Here is a 16,059-nt window from a genome sequence, read left to right as displayed (position 1 = left end):
TGTAGATTGTTACACTACATTTTTAGGAAAATGGAGTAAAAGCCCAGCAGTAAAAAAGACGGTAGAAAATAAAGCTAGAGTCACTTTTATTGGAGACTTTTGTCAAAACACCTTAAGACACATCTTCTCATACCGATTACATACTGCCGGCTTCACAATAATAGCGCTACGCGTCACAGCCGGTCTTACGACCAAAACAGTGAAAAATCGTCTTACATTAGGATCACGCTTTGTCAAAGATATCTTGTAATGTTATTCTGTTGGGAAATTGTGTTAGATAAATGATAATGATAAATGGGTTATACTTGTATAGCGCTTTTCTACCTTCAAGGTACTCAAAGCGCTTTGACACTACTTCCACATTTACCCATTCACACACTGATGGAAGGAGCTTCCATGCAAGGCGCTAACCAGCACCCATCAGGAGCAAGGGTGAAGTGTCTTGCTCAGGACACAACGGACATGACGAGGTTGGTACTAGGTGGGGATTGAACCAGGGACCCTCGGGTTGCGCACGGCTACTCTCCCACGCTGTCCCACATGTAAATATAAATGGAATACAATGATTTGCAAATCCTTTTCAACCCATATTCAATTGAATGCACTACAAAGACAACATATTTGATGTTCAAACTCAACTTTTTTTTTTTTTTTGCAAATAATTAACTTAGAATTTCATGGCTGCAACACGTGCCAAAGTAGTTGGGAAAGGACATGTTCACCACTATGTTACATGGCCTTTCCTTTTAACAACACTCAGTAAACGTTTGGGAACTGAGGAGACACATTTTTTAAGCTTCTCAGGTGAAATTCTTTCCCATTCTTGCTTGATGTACAGCTTAAGTTGTTCAACAGTCCGGGGTCTCCGTTGTGGTATTTTAGGCTTCATAATGCGCCACACATTTTCAATGGGAGACAGGTCTGGACTACAGGCAGGCCAGTCTAGTACCCGCACTCTTTTACTATGAAGCCACGTTGATGCAACACGTGGCTTGGCATTGTCTTGCTGAAATAAGCAGGGGCGTCCATGGTAACATTGCTTGGATGGCAACATATGTTGCTCCAAAACCTGTATGTACCTTTCAGCATTAATGGCGCCTTCACAAATGTGTAAGTTACCCATGTCTTGGGCACTAATACACCCCCATACCATCACAGACATTGGCTTTTCAACTTTGCGCCTATAACAATCCGGATGGTTCTTTTCCTCTTTGGTCCGGAGGACACGACGTCCACAGTTTCCAAAAACAATTTGGAAATGTGCACTCGTCAGACCACAGAACACTTTTCCACTTTGTATCAGTCCATCTTAGATGAGCTCAGGCCCAGCGAAGCCGACGGCGTTTCTGGGTGTTGTTGATAAACGGTTTTCGCCTTGCATAGGAGAGTTTTAACTTGCACTTACAGATGTAGCGACCAACTGTAGTTACTGACAGTGGGTTTCTGAAGTGTTCCTGAGCCCATGTGGTGATATCCTTTACACACTGATGTCGCTTGTTGATGCAGTACAGCCTGAGGGATCGAAGGTCACGGGCTTAGCTGCTTACGTGCAATGATTTCTCCAGATTCTCTGAACCCTTTGATGATATTACGGACCGTAGATGGTGAAATCCCTAAATTCCTTGCAATAGCTGGTTGAGAAAGGTTTTTCTTAAACTGTTCAACAATTTGCTCACGCATTTGTTGACAAAGTGGTGACCCTCGCCCCATCCTTGTTTGTGAATGACTGAGCATTTCATGGAATCTACTTTTACACCCAATCATGGCACCCACCTGTTCCCAATTTGCCTGTTCACCTGTGGAATGTTCCAAATAAGTGTTTGATGAGCTTTCCTCAACTTTATCAGTATTTATTGCCACCTTTCCTTCCCAACTTCTTTGTCACGTGTTGCTGGCATCAAATTCTAAAGTTAATGATTATTTGCAAAAAAAAAAAAGTTGATCAGTTTGAACATCAAATATGTTGTCTTTGTAGCATATTCAACTGAATATGGGTTGAAAATTATTTGCAAATCATTGTATTCCGTTTATATTTACATCTAACACAATTTCCCAACTCATATGGAAACGGGGTTTGCATTTCGACCTAAATAAATGTTTTATGGCGGATTGAAATAAAGGCCATATTCTTTTATAACCTGTTCTCATTGATAGACAGTAATTATAGAATTTTTTGCAGGTTGAATATTACATTTTATTATTAAATAGATAAGGTTAAGACATGGTCATACAGAGATATGAAAATCCTTAACTTGTACAACATGTAATGTACAGAATATCAGAATCATTTTTTCAGGTAATTAATATCACAGATTACATTACCAAACATCTTTGACAATCAACAATGATCGTGAAAATCCAAATTTTGTGCTAATAATGCGTGAAATTGGTATCTATACATGGAGGTGTGGCGCCTCCCTTGAGAATGCAAGTGCTTCTATAGCAGAAATACAAATTCTGTATTCCTACAAACTACAAAATCTGGCAAGACACCTACGGACTGCATGCATATATTTTTTTCTCTTTAAAAGCGTGTTCAAGTCCTTTGTGTGTCAAGTCATCATATAATCAAAGCAAACTAATTATCCAGTCATGGTAATAAAAACATATCTGTTTAGGGAAAAGGTTCTCAAACTGTTTTCACCAAGTACCACCTCAGAAAAAACTTGGCTCTCCAAGTACCACCATAATGACTAACATTTAGAAGTACTGTAAAAACAAGGCAGAGGTTTTATATAAAAAGTACATTTAATATTGTTGGTCAATGTAACATTACACACAGTTAAAACAGTAATACCGTGTTTCAAAATAAGAAAATAAAACACTGTACTTCATTCATGTGATTCTTTAACGTACCATTAGATAGAACCTGTGTACCACTAGTGGTACACGTACCACAGCTTGAGAATCACTGGTCTACGGTACACTTATTAATGATGAAAAATTATATTAATCTGCGGTTAATCGTAATTCATTTTGAGTTAACAATGAAGAAACTGTGATTAATTGCCATTAAATGTTTTAATCGTTTGACAGCTCTAAAATTTACTCAAAGTGCTTTGTGCCAGTCCGCCGCTGTAGTCAATAAGTTCCTTGTTTTTCGTTATGCTTTAGTTGAGGGGCAGATTGGCTTGTACATGCGCACATGCCCTGCGCTGTTGCCAATTCTAACACAAAGTAGCATATACACGGCCATTAGGACTTAAATCTGTCAGTAGACTCCATATGGAAACGATGAAAACTATAACATTGATGACGGGGAGAAGACACAGTTGACATGGAGTCATGCAAATAGGACCGCCCACAAAACGGCGCATCCAAAAGAGAGGGTCAGAAAGCAGCTTGAAAACTGTCTGTATAACATAATCTATGCCAAATTTTGACAAAAGAACCACCATTATGTATTGTGTAGACCACAAGGAAGTGTTTTAAATGTAGGAAAAAAAAAAATATATGACCCCTTCAAGGCTCCAATGTTGGTAATATATAAGAAGTTAAAACGGGACACCCCTAGAGATTAGGCTGTCACTTTAAATTTGGTAGTACCTGTCCTCAAGTTGGCAACGATTACAGATTTGTGGATGTATCGACAAATCAGAAGATGCTGGCAGCAGTTCAAGGTGCCCAAAAGCTGTCACAAATGATTGGAGGATGCAGGCAGAGCTGTGGGCACTCAGACTTTTATCATTTTGGACTAAATCGCAAACTTTGTCTTGGAGACGCTGTCTGCTCTGCATGGTGTAGAATGATGAATTTGAGTACCGTAAATAGACAATTAGAGTGAAAAGTCAAAATTTGATTTAAACACAAACATTGTAACTTGGATTGTTTTCCCTGGCTGGAGCAAACTGGCAAAGTTGTTGCTTCAAAATTCCCCTAATATGACAGTGCAGCGAAGACGCAACAAATACCTTCCCTGTCTCCCATGGACATACACCTGTTGTTGACTTTTGTTGGACTGACTGGTAAGGCTGGGCGATGTACCAAGTTTGTAAGGTATATCGATATATTTTTAAATAAGATGTGAATTAAGAAAATATTTTAATATCGATATAATTTATTTCACGTTAAAATGACCAAACGCCGCTTATTTGTTGTGTTCCTTGATTCTACCCCGCTTCCCACTCCCCCTCAACACTCCATGGGCTATTAAACCCCTCCCCTTCCTCCTCCAAGACATGCCTGCCCTCTCCCACCCACTGCACTGACCCACAACAACAACACACAAGCAAATATGGAGTCTGACTGTGCCACCAGCGACACGTGTGTCCAACTAGTAAGTAAAACGCCAACTTCTGCATACCTGCCAACAACTACGGTTTTCCCGTAATGAGTACGTTTTTTGATCATCTATTCTCGTTTACGGCTGCAGTGGTAAAAACTACAGTTTTCCATTAAAAATAATTAACTTAAAAATTGAAGCTATGTAGCTTAACTACATTTCCCTTGTTTGGCAGTAGCTTTGCTACTTTTTAAACAAGTAGCGATTTCCGTAGCTTAGCTATTTTTAGACCCATGTAGTGGTTAGCTAAGCTACATGCTACAAAAGAAGAGAGAGGGAGAAGAGAAAGAGAGAACTGGACTAGTGCAACTTCACCGGTATGGGACAAAATATACGGGAAAAATCAATGATGATTGGTAGGTTTACGTATAAAAACATCCATAATTGGTTGGTTGGTTTACTATGATGAGTCACGTTTGGTTACGATTAGGGCAAAACATTACCGACAGGCCAATCACAGACAAGATCGAACCAGGAAAGGAAATCACAACCGACATGCACATACCAAATGACGGCGAGAGGGTCGGAGAAGAGAAGAGGGAATTTTCAAGCGGGCGATTTATATATTTAAAAAAACTAGTGGAAGATGGCACAGGGATTCTCTTCCTTAGATTTTTCTTTTAGCGATGTAGACGACATCCAGGAAACCCACAATGCCTCTACTTGGCCAATGCCTCTACTTGGATAAAACAATGACCAAAACATTCATTTGAGTTGTTTACCATGTAAGCCCAAATCAAAACTGCTCTCGACATGGAAGACGTGGAATAAACATTTAAGAACACACATGATTGTGGCAGACATGTGATGACTTTTGCTACAGTAAAGTCTGTCTAAATGCTACATTTCATTTTCATTGGTGTTTTAGAACATGACAGTAGCTGACATTTTGTTCATTATTTCTACTGTTTATATTTTGACATTAAAAAGTTGAATACTTTTGAAACATAAACAACATGACTGCAATATATTTGTTATTTCATGCTATAAATCACAAATGGCTATTCAGATAAAGGAAGTTAGCTAATAGAATAAACATTGTTTGTACTCTTTATTATGTTTGCAGTTTTTTTGCGTGTCAAAAGTTGCTTCTGATTATGACAAATGTGAAGGTTTTAGCCACAATCTAACCTTTCTGATCCTGGCTACTAGGCTTTTTGAGTTTCAAAAGTAGAAGGTATGCTTCTGGCTTGGTTGTGTGGCGGTGGTTTGGATTTAAGCCACTGGACGAAAAGCATGAGAATGTGTTTTGTAGGGAGTGTCAGAAACCCGTGGCTACAAAAAGTTCGAGCACAACGAACCTATTCCACCATCTTCAACGACACCCAATACAAGAGTGCATAAAATTTTGTGGCACGACTGTGGCAGTGCAATCCATGTCCCCAGCACTAAAACAATGTACACTGCAAGCTTCGATATCACACGTAGTGCCTTATGGGAAAACCAGCAAAAGGTGGGAACAGATAACCAAAGCGATCACATATCACATATTGTAGCTAAATATCTAGTCCCCATTTCCACCGTCGAACCCGCCTCATCAAAGTCCTCAACCCCAAGTACCAGTTGCCAGGCATATTTCGCACGAGAAATGCTGCCAAAAATGTACGCAGAAGTGAGGAAGATCATAGGCGCACAATTAAGTAAAGTCACTTACTTTGCGCTGACCACAGACATGTGGTCTAGTAGGATCACAGAACCGTACATGCTAACACACACGCATCCACGGAAAATACATACCACACACGTTCCCTAGTCCCCCATCCCACGCCTTCGACGCTTCACCCCACATGGTAGGATGAAAAACCGAGCCTCTGGTGGCGGCAGCTTCGGGCCTGTATGTCCACCCATCCATCCATTCGTCTTCTTCCGCTTATCCGAGGTCAGGTTGCGGGGGCAGCAGCCAAAGCTGGGAAGCCCAGACTTCCCTCTCCCCAGCCACTTCGTCCAGCTCTTCCCGGGGGATCCCGAGGCGTTCCCAGGCCAGCCGGAAGACATAGTCTTCCCAACGTGTCCTGGGTCTTCCCCGTGGCCTCCTACAGGTCGGACGTGCCCGAAACACCTCCCTAGGGAAGCGTTCGGGTGGCATCCTGACCAGATGCCCGAACCACCTCATCTGGCTCCTCTCGATGTGGAGGAGCAGCGGCTTTAGTTTGAGCTCCTCCCGGATGACAGAGCTTCTCACCCTATCTCTAAGGGAGAGCCCTGCCACCCGGCGGAGGAAACTCATTTCGGCCGCTTGTACCCATGATCTTGTCCTTTCGGTCATAACCCAAAGCTCATGACCACAGGTGATGATGGGAACGTAGATCGACCGGTAAATTGAGAGCTTTAACTTCCGGCTCAGCTCCTTCTTCACCACAACGGATCGATACAGCGTCCGCATTACTGAAGACGCCGCACCGATCCGCCTGTCGACCTCACGATCCACTTTTCCCTCCGAGGTACTTGAACTCCTCCACTTGGGGCAAGATCTCCTCCCCAACCCGGAGATGGCACTCCCACCTTTATTTGGCGAGAACCATGGACTCGGACTTGGAGGTGCTGATTCCCATCCCAGTCGCTTCACACTCGGCTGCAAACCGATCCAGTGAGAGCTGAAGATCTTGGCCAGATGAAGCCATCAGGACCACATCATCTGCAAAAAGCAGAGACCTAATCCTGCAGCCACCAAACCAGATCCCCTCAACGCCCTGACTGCACCTAGAAATTCTGTCCACAAAAGTTATGAACAGAATCGGTGACAAAGGGCAGCCCTGGCGGAGTCCAACCATCACTGGAAACGGGTCCGACTTACTGCCGGCAATGCGGACCAAGCTCTGACACTGATCATACAGGGAGCGGACCGCCACAATCAGACAGTCCGTTACCCCATACTCTCTGAGCACTCCCCACAGGATTTCCTGTATGTCGTAATATGTATATGTGCTTTGCGTGTAATTTTTTCCTGGTCTCTAACTAACAACCCCCAATCGTTTACATTCTGTCCTACCCTGTAACTGGATGCCTGCTCTTGAATGGGTTTGTACGGAAAATTAAATTCCGTTGTACTTTTTAAGTACACCACACCATTTTGATGATTTGGAGTGCAACATCCTGGTACTGAGTCTAAATGTAAGTATGGAAGTGCACCAATTGAGATACAGCGTATATTTTTGTTTGTTTTCCATTCATCCCACCAACAACTTTCCTTGTGGCCGCGCCCCTTCTTCCAGCCCCTACAGTGAGACGTCCAAAGTGTCCAATCCCATGTGAGCAATCGACACAGCAATGAAGCTAGGCAAAAATGCGTTCCTTCTACTTGCCCCACCTACTTTCAGCCATATTGCCATATGGCCCGATGATGTCACAACAAACAGATAAGTCCACACTTTTGAACCAGCAGCTGTGATTGAGCGCTAATTCTAATGCCTCCAAACCAAGATTTCATCGGGAACTTAACGTATTGTACACCTATCTCTTCAGGCTCATCACCTGGAGGCCCCATCCTGATCCGTCACACCTGGTCCGATCCGAGCGAACGACGGGGGACGAGGCGACGATCTGCTGGAGCCTCAAAGTGCCGCCTCAGCAGCCCACAGCTTCAAAATGGAGGAAGCAGGAGAACAGAGCGGCTATAAGAGCGTAGCGAGGTCACGCAAAATACGTCCGTCTGTAGGCGGGCAAATATCGTTGTTGTGGTGGCGCTCTGTTCGGGCGCCCAAACATCAGCGGCGAGTGCCCACAAGTGACAGACAACAGAGGAAGGAATCTCTGCATGTACAGGAATGGGGGTGCAGAATGTAAATATAATGATGTGTGTGTGAGTGCGTGTGTGTGTACGTAACTGTTGAATCTGCCTGTGCGCAAGGACAACCCATCATCATCATCAGTGTAGTAGCATTTTGGGGGGGGGGGCTGCTTTGACTCCTACTTACAGCTGCCTCTCACCCCGCCCTCATCCAAGCTGCTGATGATCTTCACACTCAGGCTGCTTGCTGCTGCACCAGCTGCTGACGTGTGTGCATGTTGGAATGTGATATGTGCCCTAAAGCTGAAGAAGGGGTGGAGGGGGGGCGGGGGGAGCCCAAGTAAAGCGAGCCCTCCCACCACCACTGCGGCCGCTGGGGGCACGTATGCGCAACAGCCGGCTGGGACAAGGCTAAGATGGGGGGGCTTTCATGTCCCACGTGCGTCACATCTCTGGAACTTGCCTGGCAGACGTTGCACGTGCCTCAATGACAGAAGGTCAATAGCACACGCACGCGTGTGAAGGGCAAAGCCGGCATGACACGCGTGTACTCACAGTGTGCGCCAGGCTCTCCTCCTTCGTCTCCTCCGTCTCGCGCTGCTGGCTCACTCCATCCGTCCATCCCTCCGCCGGACATCCTCCGATCACAGTGGCGGGATCACGTCCTGGGAGCCCAGCCCAAACACGTCATGTCACACCCCCCACCCCCCTCCGACTCACACACACATATAGACACACACACACACACACACACACACACACACACACACACACAGACAGACGGAGACAGACGCGCGTCCCTGAAAAGACGCAGACGCTGAGGCAGTGTGCAGCTGTGATCCACACAGCGTGGCTACATGTTGCTGCTGCCGCCTCACTGTCCCTCTCACTCTCTCCGCTTTGCTTAACATTCAGTATGTACGCCCCGTTACCTAGCAACCTCTCTCTACCTCCCTCTCTCTCTCCCCCTCCCCTCTCCACTTTCCTGCTACACGTGTTGAATGCAAACTAACTTACATCCATCCTTTCCTCGCCTCCTTTGCTCCATCCTTTCCTCAACACCTAACCCCCCCCATTCAAATCCTAACTTTACCATGTTCTAAGGGGCGTATCTTGTGAGTCACGTGACGTCTTTATCTGGACACGGGAGCCGTCTTGTTCCCGCCTTTCGTCCTCCAGCATCCAGGAGACGCGGACGGTCCCCCGGCCCCGCCTTCGCCCGCCCGCGTCCTCCCACTGAAAGGAAAAGGAAAATAAAAATAGAAAAAGAGGCCAGTCGGCCAGCGCGTAGACAATTAAAATGAAACTTTAATCATCTTTATGTTTTGGCCCTCAGTGAGGAACGACGCATTATCAAGTATTGTAATGCTGCTTATCAATGAAACGCATCACTAGGGATGGGTACTTTCACATCTCATTTGTATACGCTAGCCTTTAAATAGACTCCCCTTTTAGACCAGTTGATCTGCCATCTCTTTTTCTGCTCTGCCCCCCTCTCCTACGTGGAGAGGTTATTAGGTGACCACAGATGACACGCTAGTTGTTCAAAGTCGGGACCCGGGGTGGACCACTCATCTGTGCATCAGTTGGGGACGTCTCTGCGCTGCTGACTTGTCTCCACTCAAGATGATCCCCTGCTGACCCCACTATGGACTGGACTCTCACACTATTAACTAGATCCACTTGACAAGAATTGATTAACGTGGACCTCGACTTAAACAAGTTGACAAACGTTTTCAGGTGTTACCATTTAGTGGTCAATTGTACGGAATATGTACTGTACTGTGCAATCTACTAATAAAAGTTTCAATCAATCAATCAAACGTCCATTGCACCGGTCGCCCAAGGCGGGGTCCGCACATCTGCGGTGCCCTCCAAGGTTTCTCATTGGGTTGAGTTTTTTTCTTGCCCTGATGTGGGATCTGAGCCGAGGATGTCGTAGTGGCTTGTGCAGCCCTTTGAGACACTTGTGATTAAGGGCTATATAAATACACTTTGATTGATTGATTTATCTAAATTGGTACCAATTCCCAGTACCCGGGAATCGATATCGGTACTCGACCGCACAAAGTTTCGGTACTCGCGTGTGTAAATGTGCTGATACATGTAATGATGAATGTGGTTAATGATACATTAATAACAAAATCTAATTTTTCATGTAACATTTGACAGTGAGCTGATAATGGTAACTGTGCTGTCCAGTTGTGTATCTTAGGCCCTGCCAACATTAAGCCGGATAACCCCATAAAAAAATAATTATTTAGCCTATACCCCGTTTCAGCCACACTAAACCATCCTTTAAGGTTTCTCTCTTTGGATAATTTTTTACACGGGTAAGTGCGCCGTGTATTTCTTGAATCTCCGGCTCTTAGCTTTGTATGGACTCATTGATCATTTATAAACTAAGTTCGGAGAGGAAGTGACGTCAGAAAGAACGTGCCACAGCTTGTAGAAATCACACATGAATACCTTAAAAGAAGGAAACGCGCGATTGCAGCTATTTCGGATACACCACATCTCAGACGGCAACATAGCGATGTTGAGCGACGGTTTTGGATAAGCCCTGGAAGAATGGTAGCCTGGTGGGATATATTTGTCAATGACTGTGTTGTGTCAGAGGAATGGCAAGAGAACTTTCGAATGTCCAGGTCAGCTGTGATTCTACTTAGCAAAAACCTTTGTCCATTTGTCAAAGGGGAGACAACGAGAATGTGGGCTCGCGTGGACGAGGTACTACTACGAAAAACAGCGAATGCATTTGGACTGGCAAAGCAGACTATCAGTTATTGCCCGCCATGTATGTCAAGCGATTACTCAACGTCTAGTTTTGTACTCCATAACTATTGTGAAGCCATGAAGTGGTTGCGGCCGTCAAGTATGACCGCCAATTTCAGCCTACAACCATAGTTTCCTGACGAGATATCTAGATCCCTAGATTGATTGTTGTAAAATGCTATTTATTACATCGTTTACTTTCACACGTCCATTACAGATATGATTCATGTATGATGGCTCAGGTGTGATTCACTACAATAGGGCCAGTCTAACAGCTGCTGATGGTGAGGCAAGCAAGGTTTACTGTTAAGAGAATTGTGGCAATAGGCTACATTGAAACACAGGGTAAGGATACACTTCCAGGTCAGAGGTATCTATGACGCGCACATTTTTTTTTGCGCATGCGTACTAAGTCGCGTTGCGCCGGCTGACGGAGGGGGTCTTAAACGGTGGCATTGTGTGTGTGTGGACAAGGATAAGGTTAGGTGGGATATACCCAGGATAACCGGCTTAGTGTAGAAGGGGCCTTAATTTCTAGGGATGTCCCGATCCGATATTGATATCGGAAATCAGTCCGATATTAATAAAAAAGTGAATATCGGATTTTATCGGACTGAATCTAAAAACTCCGATATAAGCACTCCGATATAAGCTGTCCATTTACCGCTGCAGCACGTCTATAATAGGTGACTCTGGTTTGATCACACTCCAACACAGTAGGTGGCGGCAATGCCCCTTAATTAACGTTGGTGCCGGCCGCGGAAGAAGAGCGTCTCTGATCAAGCATGCACAGCCCACATGATCACAACAACGACAACGCGTGTGCTTGCAGCAAAGTGTAGTGATGTCGGCTGTGTGGAAGTATTTTAACCTAAACTCGGACAAAGACGTTGCCGCTAAATGCAACATGCCGAAATGCTTATCTTCTTAAAAAAAATCTCCACATTATGCTCGGACTGCAGAAAGTGGAGAAGGAGGAGGAGGAGTAGTAAGGGTAGTCAGCACTGACTGATTATTATTTGTTTTATGCTCTTGTTATTTGAGTGATATGTTTATTGTGTTTACACTATTCTTCAGTGAAGACTAAGAGTAATTACTACATTGTTTTGGGCACAGTCAGTCAGTGAAACTGGAGCTGTGAACTCTCAACTTAGAGCAGTTGGACAGTGGACAATATTGTGTTGTTTTTGTTGTTTTTGTCCCTGCCCACAGTTGTTTCCAACATATGCTGACAGCAAAAAAATAACTGAAGTGAACTTGAATTGTTTGCACTTTAAAACGTTTTTTTTTTTTTTATTGGATTTATTTAGGTTATTTTTCAGGGTCTTCTAATTTATTTTTAATTTATTCTATTCAATTGTATAATTGTGTTGGTATTAGTGGTTATTTTGCACTTTAAATATAACATTTTGTTTTTATTGGATTTGTTGAGGTAATACTCTTATGTTGAAGGTTAAAATTTATGTAACCAATTGGTTAATAATAAATGGGTCAGTTTTTCCTATACCTACTCTTGCTGACTATTTTCTGTTTTAACACTACAACATCAGTAACAGTAACATCACTTTATCAAGCCTTTTCTAACATTCCACACAACAAAATAAGGAATAAATATATGTATGATTCGTGCCTATATCGTATCGTATTGATATCGGTATCGGCCAATACTCAAGGCTACAATATCGGTATCGTATCGGAAGTGAAAAAGTTGTATCGGGACATCCCTATTAATTTCTTACACTTTTGATTCTCATTTGCAAGTGTTATATAGTAGACTTTGCATGCATTTGCAATTCCAAGACAGTAGCAGTGTGTTACCTAGTCAGGGAGTAGTCTTTGCCATTAAGCTTAAGCTAGTCTTTGTTGCACCCTAAAAAGTGTTTATACTGTAAATACTGTACTTATTACACACCAGGACACACACCAGCCTGATTGTAACGCACATCTAAACTGTAGTTCACATTTGGAAGTCAAATCACCATGTAAAATTACTAATGCTAATTGGTAAAATGTCGCCAGCAAATCCAATGTAAATTAGCATTTTAAAAAGTGGGCCGTTACTTTACATCAAAGTTTTTTTTATCAGGCATATTTGCTTTGTTGGCATGGAAAACTGCAACATTACCTGGAGGCCGTTTTGTTGAGTCTGCTCTAAATGCAGCTTGAGTGCTTGTTTTCTTGCCAAGTGTTTGAGCCTGTCGAGTCTGCAACCACACGTGACGTGCAACAAAGGTATCGAAATATGGCACCATTTGATTTTACATGAATTAATACCCAGTAGTACCCACAGAATTTGGTCGGTAACAGTAAAAGTAGAGAATATTTCACGTTACAGTGTCACTCATTGATCGTCGAACACCAGTGGGCGCCAATAGCATTGCAGCACTGTTTTATATGTCCTCGTTTGTTTGGTGGTGCGGCGAGGTGATGCTAGTGAAAGTTCTCCACGGCGTCGTAATGGAGGGAAAGTGTCAGACGAGCTAATGTGAGCGCCATTATTTTCATTTCGGCGCCGGTTTGCTTAATGTTCCTCGCCCTGGCGCTTTCCCGTCTCTGACGTGGCGCCCGGCTGCAGAGCAGCCGCTTCTTGTGACCCGGGGAGACGCTCCTGTGATAACGAGGAACAAATGATGCAGCCGTGCTCGGCGGGGGTGGGGGGGGGGGGGGGGGGGGGGAGAACAGCGGGAATACGGCGCGCCCATGACCGGCCTAGAGATCCATTAGTGTGCTGCGAGGAAGACACGGGTCAGCTCGGTTCTTTTATGGTTCTGATGGGCTCAGCAGGAGGTGCTGCTTAGCTAACATTTACATCTGGATTAGGAACATTGATTTGGGTGGAGGGACTACAGAACCAATGATAAGACGAAAAGTCCAACAATGCATCAAACATCCTGCATGTCAGTCAAAATCAATGTGAGGATTGGTTTGATGGTCCTGGTCATCATGTGGTAATGAAGTTGAGAATATACCTTCTGTTTAGAAAGTTCATCAACGTAGGATTTTCATTGTCACACGGGTCTGCGCGGCGTCACGTGAAGAGAAGAAGAAAGAAGCGTCCTTTTGCTTCCCAATCTCAGGATGGGCGCGTCTCCATAAATAGCAGCTTTACTAACGAGCTCACTCACCACATCACATCCCACTGAGAGGCCTCGTCATGTGACCGCAAGCGCCTCCGTCCATCACGACGTGTGACAGTGATGTGTTATCTTCCATGTTTGCGAGGGTTTTGACCCTTATGGCGTCAAGATGGCCACCGTGACCACCTGTTGTCAACGACAGGCATGAATAAACGATACGAATACTCACACTTTGTATTTTGACTGCATAAATGTGTCCCCACTGAGTGACGGACACTTCCCACCCTCCATAGTCGCCATCTTGTCCAAGTAGTCGAAAGTGAGGGACTAACTTGTGACAATGGCAGCAGAGGAAAAGTAGTGAACAGAAGAAGTAAATGTTGCGAAAATCATTTCTGGTAAGAGCTTTAAAACGGAGAAGAGCCTGCATGTTCCTTAAAATCCAAAGTCTAAAAGTGAAGTGAAGTGAGAAACCCTTTTAAGCTACATTTACAACAGTGTGGGTGGCACTATAGGAGCAAGGTGGGTGAAGTGTCTTGCCCAAGGACACAACGGCAGTGACTAGGATGGCGGAAGCTGGATTCGTACAAGAAACCCTCAAGTGTCTGGCCGGCCTCGCTACCATCTGAGCCAAGGACAAACACAACCTCTCACAAAAAAATATAGGAAAATGCTGGTAATATCAAACTTTATCTACTTCCTGTCAGTGAACCTGCCTTCCTGCCGCTAGTGGCAGCCATGATGATTGACAACCAGCGTCCAGCGAGACGCCACATTTTGGCCAAGGTATATTGAAGGTGGTGAATTAAACATGAGGCACACAAGCACTTTTGCACGCTGCCAGGCAGAGTGGAGAAACAACACTGGCGTTGATTAGCACCTGATGAGTGACACAACAGGAGAGGAGTGTGTGTGTGTGTGTGTGTGTGTGTGTGTGTGTGTGTGTGTGTGTGTGTGTGTGTGTGTGTGTGTGTGTGTGTGGTGGTATGAGCAAAGGAGGAAATCAAGTCCAGAAAGAAATGCAGCAAGTCCATAAAGCAGGGGAGTGTACAGTGCAGCCCTAGAGCCATGTTCAGCTCGCAGCTTGTTTTTAACGGCCCTTAGCACATTGTACAAATGTTTAAAAAAATCATCGTTAGTGGGATATGATGACGAGATCTTCTGAACGCGTTTCATGCTGCCTATTTCGTTACCGCTCCATGAGTGAGATCGGATGATTTTTCAGGTGAGTTTTATTGGCAGTGTAACAATGTCAACACAATATTTTAAACACGTTCCTTATTCTCTTTTATAGCATATGATTGTTTGATCAAAACAAAGTCAATAGTACACAATAACTAAACAAAAGAAAAACACACTACTACTTATTTAAATCATTTGGCTTTTGCCCTCAAAAGTCCTCCTTTGTCCAAGAACTTATTTCCTGAGTTTGTTAACTTTAACAAAAAATAAGAATATTGAGCTAATTACTCTAGTATCAATCATATACTGATATTGCCCTTAGTATTGATGTCACAAAAACACTTGTCTATTGATATTTTCATTCATCCAGGTCATTGTAATCTGAGGGCATTTAATCGATCGCAACTGGACTGTTTGGTTTGTCTTAGAAGACGTTTCACCTCTCATCCAAGTGGGCTTCATCAGTTCATGATCATAGACTTAGATTGGTCGGATCTAGCCATAGAATTAAATTGGTCTGAGAAAAACAACTGTTGAGATGCAAACAAGCAATCCTAGTGTCAATACCAATGACAGTAGTTGAAATGTAAATTCCCTGCATTAGCATTGATATACTAGTTGGTAGAACGATCGCTGTGGATCAACCACTAACCGGCCGAAATAGTCGGAATCCCACACGTTAGCATTCTATTCAGTTGTAAACAAATGGCACAAAGGAGCATCTGTGACCAGAATGTTTCTAACTCCTGTTATTTGTTGAAGGCTAAATTGCAGAGTCGTTTAGAAAAGGTTGAAAGGACAGTGTTGTATGCGGGACACAGGTGGTGTTGCAGACCACCTCCTCTGTTCAGGGATGGTTTTTCAACCTTGACATAGATGGCTTCACTCACTCCGGTTTCATACCATCCATCCTCCCTGTCCAGAATTTGTACATTTTTGTTCTCGAAAGAGTGCTCTTTCTCCCTGAGGTGCAAGTAGACAGCTGAGTCTTGGTATGAAGAGTTCACCTCTTAATG

At 44.0% G+C, this 16,059-nt stretch overlaps 1 protein-coding gene across 2 annotated transcripts in view; it reads right to left on the bottom strand.

Moving 5' to 3' along the window:
• The window catches only part of grin2da (glutamate receptor, ionotropic, N-methyl D-aspartate 2D, a), a 399,219-nt gene that overhangs the window by 331,713 nt on the left and 51,447 nt on the right, over window positions 1-16,059 (bottom strand). The window contains exon 1 of one of the 2 annotated variants that reach the window (XM_061966841.1): window positions 8,565-9,747. The exons of the other annotated variant lie outside the window; for it this stretch is intronic. The gene's annotated coding sequence lies outside the window, so the exon portion shown is untranslated. Of the gene's footprint in view, window positions 1-8,564; window positions 9,748-16,059 lie in introns of those variants that run through there. 2 annotated transcript variants of the gene reach the window in all.

This window comes from Nerophis lumbriciformis, linkage group LG11, assembly GCF_033978685.3.
Source record: "Nerophis lumbriciformis linkage group LG11, RoL_Nlum_v2.1, whole genome shotgun sequence".
Classification (NCBI taxonomy): Eukaryota; Metazoa; Chordata; class Actinopteri; order Syngnathiformes; family Syngnathidae; genus Nerophis; species Nerophis lumbriciformis.
Note: the sequence above shows the minus strand (reverse complement) of the source record. Positions and strands in the feature narration are given on the sequence as shown.